This window comes from Mesoplodon densirostris, chromosome 9 (assembly GCF_025265405.1).
Source record: "Mesoplodon densirostris isolate mMesDen1 chromosome 9, mMesDen1 primary haplotype, whole genome shotgun sequence".
Classification (NCBI taxonomy): Eukaryota; Metazoa; Chordata; class Mammalia; order Artiodactyla; family Ziphiidae; genus Mesoplodon; species Mesoplodon densirostris.
The window spans coordinates 84435212-84442265 of record NC_082669.1 but is presented as its reverse complement, the minus strand read 5'-3'; positions in this window follow the sequence as shown (position 1 = coordinate 84442265).

The window sequence follows — 7054 nt, the reverse complement described above, 5'->3', positions numbered from 1 at the left end:
CTGAGCCTGTGTGTCCGGAGCCTGTGCTCCTCAATGAGAGAGGCCACAACAGTGAAAGGCCTGCGTACCAAAAAAAAAAAAAAAAAAAAAAAAGAATGAAATAATGTCATTTGCAGTAACATGAGTGGACCTGGAGATTATCATACTAAGTGAAGTAAGTGAGACAGAGAAAGACAAATATATGATATCACTTATATGTGAACATTAAAAAAATGATACAAATGAACTTATATACAAAACAGAAACATAGAAGCTTAGAGAACAAATTTATGGTTACTGAGGCAGGGGGTAGGGAGGGATAGATTGGGAGTTTGGGATTGACATGTACACACTGCTATATTTAAAACAGATAACCAACAAGGACCTACTGTATAACACAGGGAACTCCGCTCAATACTCTGGAGTAACCTAAATGAGAAAATAATTTGAAAAAGAATAGATACATTGTATGTATAACCAGATCACATTGCTGTACATCTGAAACTAACACATTGTTAACCAACTATACTCCAATATAAAATAAAAATTAAAAAAATTAAAAATAAAAAGATGCATTTGAACCTTTCAAAGAAATGCAATACAATTTTGAAAGGTTACTTTTGGATCATTAAAATATTGAAATGTCTCCAAAGCCTGATTCTTATTCAAAGCTGTTGATAAGATATTGTTTATTGCTTTTATTGTTATGGCAATAGATTTAGAGATAATTTTTAACTTTAATTTTTCTCAAAACCTGTTATATTGTAGTGTCTTCAAAATATACCGTGCTTTTTTTTTCTTTAACTTTTGTTGATGTATTGGTTTGTAGTATGAGCTTAGGAGTTGGACAGTATGGAATCAAATGCCTTCTCCATAACTCCTTGGCTGTTACTTAATCTCTCCTTGTCTCTGTTTACTTAGCTGGAAAATAGGGATAATAATAGTTCCTACTTCATAAGGCTGTTGTGAAGAGTAAAAGAGTAGCTGTATGTAAAGTTCTCAGAGGAAGCCCTGAAATTTGTAAGCACTACAATACAGCAGCTACATTTCCCCACAGTATATAGTGTAGTCATTAAAATCATGGCACTGGAGCTGGGCAAACCTGGGAACCAATCCCAGGGCTACCTTATATTGTCAGTGTGGCACTGGCAAGTCATTTATTTGCTCTCTCCTCCAAGCTCCTATTTCCCTATTTGTTAAGTGAGGGTAATAATACATACTTGGCTACATTAGATGAAAAGTTATCATAATACCTACCATGTGGTAAGCACTCAATTAATGGTACCCAGAGACTCCAAATATGTTTCAGACAGTCTTTTATATATATATTTTGACAGAAACCAAAGAGCAAGTTTGTGTGTTAAAGTGAAGGGAGGTGAAAGAAAGAAAGAAGAAATAAAGAAAGAGAGGGAGAAAGAGAGAGAGAAAGGAAGGAAGGAAGAAAGGGAGAGAGAAAGAGAGACAGAAAGAAAAAGAAAGAAAGAAAGAAAGGGGGAAAGCAAGAAAGAAAGAGAAAAGGAAGGAAAGAAGAAAGAAAAAAGATGAAAGAAAGAAAGAAAGAAAAAGAAAGAAAGAAAAAGAAAAAGGAAAGAAAGAAAGAAAGGGGGAGGGAGAGAGTAAGGAAGGAAGGAAGGAAGGAAGTTAGTTTATATTCCATTGTATTTTTAGGTGTATAAAGAGTATAATTTCCTTAAGTGCCAGTCTGTGGAGAAAGGTAGGCAGGAATGAAAATCTCTTTGACTTGAATTAACACAACTCTGTGCTACTCTTTCCTTACTCCAAAGTTTAATTGGTCTAAATGTCCTCCTTTGTCCAAATACTAGTTCCATGCTGATCCTCACACCCAGGCCTGAGTTCATGCAGGGGAGGCAAATGTCTTTGTGGGAAGGCTTTCTTTCCAAAAGTAGTTTCTTCATAAACAAGCCACCATTAAAATTATTATTTTTTATAAAAATGCCTATTCCTTGGGTGTTGTCAGAAATGAGTGTATTTTGGGAATTGGTTTATTCATTACTTCTTTTTTTTTTTTTTTTTTTTTTTTTGCTGTACGCGGGCCTCTCACTGCTGTGGCCTCTCCCGTTGCGGAGCACAGGCTCCGGACACACAGGCTCCGCGGCCATGGCTCGCGGGCCCAGCCGCTCCGCGGCATGTGGGATCTTCCGGGATCGGGGCACGAACCCGTGTCCCCTGCAGCGGCAGGCGGACTCTCAACCACTGCGCCACCAGGGAAGCCCTATTCATTACTTCTTAACAGCTAAGTGAGAGTAGGGCTCTATACAGTTTGAATGAGAAACAGTGAAGAGTATTTTAAAAATCCAGATGATTTTTGTCAGGTTCAATCCATTTATCTGGTCCTGGGAAGCTCAGAAAGTAAAAACTAATTTCCTTTAAATTTAAAAAGGAAATATGGGGATATATGTATATGTATAGCTGATTCACTTTGTTATAAAGCAGAAACCAGCACACCATTGTAAAGCAATTATACTCCAATAAAGATGTTAAAAAAAAAGAAATAGTAAAATACAAAAGGAAATTATTGTTTTGGCAAATACTTATATTTTGCAGACACAGCAAGGTAAAAGGAATTGAACACAGAATTATTGTAAATTTGTGTTAATTTACAGATCAAGAAATTGCAACTTTAAAATAGTTCCTGTTTTACAAAGGCTAAAAATAACCTCTTGGAAAAAAAGCTCAAACTCAGGACTAGAGGTCAGTATAAATAGGAGCATGACTCACAGAAATCACATTAAAGTTCCATCTGAAAAAGCAAGTGGAGTAATTTTTATTCATATTTGTACTATATACACATTAGAAGAGTTCTTATGATTATGACTAATTCAGAGCCTTAGGCTTCTTAGATTTCTCTCCATAAATTACTAGTTTCTCATCTGTATTCCCCCTCCCCCTATAGTACTGTGGTCAAAGCACAACATTTTCAATAGGATGTATTTAGGCATTTTTTTCTCAAAGTTCTTGCTGCTGATGTAACTCTGAGCTTGTGCCACAAATCTGAGTCACTGTCATAGAGAAGCTTGTGCTTTCAATATTGAATGTTCCTAATTTAATGTTATTGCTCTGTCTGCCTCTTTACTATCTTAATAATGATTACAATATACATTATTTAGCTACTGTTTCACAACAAGTTAAAATTTTGTGACTTAAAACACCAGTAAACATTTATTAGCTCTCACAGTTTCTTTGTCAGGAATTCAGGAGCTGCTTGATGGGCAACAATTCTGGCTCAGGGTCTTTCATGAGGTTGCAATCAAGATGTCTGCCAGGGATACAGTCATCTGAAGGCTTGACTGGGGCTGGAGGATGTGTTTCTGAGAAGGTTTTCTCACATGGATGGTAAATTGGTGCCAGTTTTTGACAGAAAATCTCAGTTTCTCTCCACATGAATCTTTCCAAGATCCACGGATCTTGAGTGTCCCTGCTGCATAAGGCTGGCTTCTCTCAACACTAGCAATTCAAGGAACAAAGCAGAAGCCACAGAGCCCTTTAAGAACTAACCTCAGAAGTCACACACGCCCACCTCTACCTTTCTCTGTTTGTCATCCATAGCAGCAGTGATTCAATGCGGGAGGAGAACACACAAGGGACTGACTACCAGGAGAGGAGAATCATTGGGGGCCATCTTGGAGGCTGCTTACCACACAGTATAAGTATATGATCTGTTGGCCAATACTAGACACTATTTTATGTCTCTTGAACTGGGCTTTTCTATTTTCCAACAACTGTAGATAAGCCTGGGCCTGTCTTTTTGGCCTTAGTGATTTATTATAAATCCAGATTCTGGCTACTCCTAGTTTTCACCATCCAGCTAAACTAGAACCCAAGAAATGCAAGTCCTACTAGAACATACTTCTCAATTAAATCATCCAGGAATTAGTAACCAGTTTTGACCCTAGTGAATCATTTGTTGGTGAACTTAGAGTATCCCTTGCCCCTTTTCAAGCTTAATAACATTACACTGGTCAATGTAAGCCTTTTCATAGTCAGTAGGAGTATTATACACTTCTCTTGGATAAAATATGTATGGAAATAAGAGAAAGAATATTAACTTCATGGAAATGTATATTATATGGTTAACCATAATGATGGAACTTTTTGTTTTTCCAAGCTGTACTTCTCCACTTGTTTTCCTTAAAATTATTATTTATCTGGGTTATAGAATGTGACTCGCTACCCCAGGTTTACTCTAGAGAACAAGTTTTACATGGAGGAGGTTATTGTTTGTTTTTGTTAAAATAAGTTTCTGTTATTCTTATTGATTGAAGTATAAGTTTTCCTTGATAAAAAGCAATTGTACATAACAGTGGACTAACCAATGGTACATAGCTCTATAAGCCAAAGTACTTATTCAAGAATGTGGTAAAATGATAATTATATAACTGATTTAACCAAAGAGTGTCATGATTAATGACACAGAATTCTAAAAGCAGAGATATTTAAACAAAGAATACTGTAATACATATAATACTTTTAGAACAAAACATTGTTTTTTAATTCTCTAAAACAAAAATTACAATGAAAGGCAAATTATGTAAATGAATTATTTTGGATTTTGATGTGCAGAATTATTGAGCAGTTATTAAATTTCAGAACCTGAATAAACAGTAATTAATGACCTAAAATTGTTCTAAATGTATATTTTAGAATAAATGTACAATAGCTAGTATAAATTAATTGATTCTTATAGTTAATTTTATTTACTGTAATTTTAATTAAAATCTCTTAATGCACATTAAAGCATAGCAAAAAAATTTTTTTAAGAAATATGTCCCTTGGGCTTCCCTGGTGGCACAGTGGTTGAGAGTCCGCCTGCCGATGCAGGGGACACGGGTTCGTGCCCCAGTCCGGGAAGATCCCACATGCCGCGGAGCGGCTGGGCCCGTGAGCCATGGCCGCTGAGCCTGCGCGTCCGGAGCTTGCGCTCATCAACGGGAGAGGACACAACAGTGAGAGGCCCGCATACAGCAAAAAAAAAAAAAAAAAAAAAAAAAAAAGAAATATGTCCCTGCTTTAAAGTTGGAATCCTTAGAAGATATTAAACTATATATCAGTGACTCAGTGAAATTCACAGGAGATAGCATCTCCCATTTAAAATTCCTGTAACAGCTCATTGGGCAAGCTATATAAGTTTACTTCTGGTAATTTCTAGTAAAGTATTTTTTTTAATTAATTAATTTATTTATCTTTGGTTGTGTTGGGTCTTCATCGCTGCATGTGGGCTTTCTCTAGTTGTGGCTAGTGGGGGCTACTCTTTGTTGCGGTGCGCAGGTTTCTCATTGTGGTGGCTGCTCTTGTTGCAGAGTACAGGCTCTAGGCTCATGGGCTTCAGTAGTTGTGGCATGTGGGCTCAGCAGTTGTGGCTCGTGGGCTCTAGAGCACAGCCTCAGTAGTTGTGGCCCACGGGCTTAGTCGCTCTGCTGCATGTGGGATCTTCCCTGACCAGGGCTCGAACCGGTGTCCCCTGCATTGGCAGGCAGATTCTCAACCACTGTGCCACCAGGAAGCCCAGTATTCTTGAAGCACACAAAATTAAAAATTGAAAAGGCTGGGGGAAAGGAACTGAAATACTTTCCCTTTCCTTTCCATTAGCTCTAAGCTTGCAGTCTGGATCCAGCTGGTCTTTTAACAATTTGCCCTTTAGAGTTAGGAAGGGATAATCAAAGAAAAGATCATATGAAAAGGTGGACAATAAGAAGAATTGAAGAAGAAGAAGGCAGTAAGCTCACTTGGAGCAATTAAAACCTGCTTAGAAGTTGTGCTATAGACTGAATGTTTGTGTACCCCAAAATTCATATGTTGAAGCCCTAATCCCCAATATGATGGGATCTGGAGGTAAGGCTTTGGGAAGGATAATTAGGTTTAGTTGAGGTCATGAGGGTGGGGCCCTCATGTTGGGATTAGTGTTTTTAGAAGAAGAGGAGGAGACTGGAGCACTCTCTCTCTCTATCACGTGAGAAACTAGCTATCTACATATCAGGCAGAGAGTTCTAACCAGACACCAAATCTGTACCTGATCTCAGACTTCCCAGCTTCCAGAACTGTGAGAAACAAATATCTGTTGTTTAAGCCACCCAGTATATGGCACTTTATGTGTATAGCAGCCGAAGGTGACTAATATAGGCAGATATCTCTGGGAAGAAGGTTCTTTGTAAAGGGAACAGATAGTAAAAAGCCCTGAAGGAGGAGTGTGCCTGGTGAGTTACAGTAACAACGAGGAGCCTGGTATGGAAAGAAAGAGAGTAAGTACATCAACCAATAACATATCCTTAAACTTGATCAACCAAAGTGGCATCATTTAATCTTCTGCTAACCCAATAGTTCTTATAAACCTAGTAAGGGTGTGACTATCACTCAGGGAGCAGGAGATTTGGGGATTATTAGGGAAACTCTGTCCTTTCCACTCCAGGACACTTTCTTTAGATGCCATTATGTTTTAATAACAACCACAGCAATTTTACCCTTAAAAGTAGCTCTGTTTTGTATAATGTCTTGTTCATTCTAAGACTCAACCTCCTCTCTTTTCTCTAGAAGAAGAAATCAATCTCCATAATAGTCGAAACTGCATAACCATGTATGTAGTTATGAGCTCAATGAACTGATGAAATCCTTGTGTTGTATTTCCCCGGGACAAACATACTGGGGCCACTTTTAAAATGCACTATCAGCACTCTTAAATAACCCTCCAAGTTTGCTAACCTATCATAAGTTAGCCTAAATGCCATGAACAGTTTGCCTTATGACTTAATGTACCTAAAGAAAATCCCTTGATTCTTTTTTGAATATAAATTGCACTTCTAGCAAGTCCAATTAAGGAAATGAGGTTTGGCCAGGAGTCACATTGAGTTTGTGTGTGTCTCTCTCATTTTTGCATCCTTGTGATTGACAAAGTCCAGCTATAAAATTGGAGCCTGTCATCTTATTTTCCATGACAATTTGGTGAAGACGTGGGAGGATCATCAGATCCTGAGAACAGCAGAGGAGACATCAGGACATCAGAGGACCAGATGTGAAAGGTAAAACTCCCTACTGTCTTACTTTCATTTCTTTCTCCTAGTTT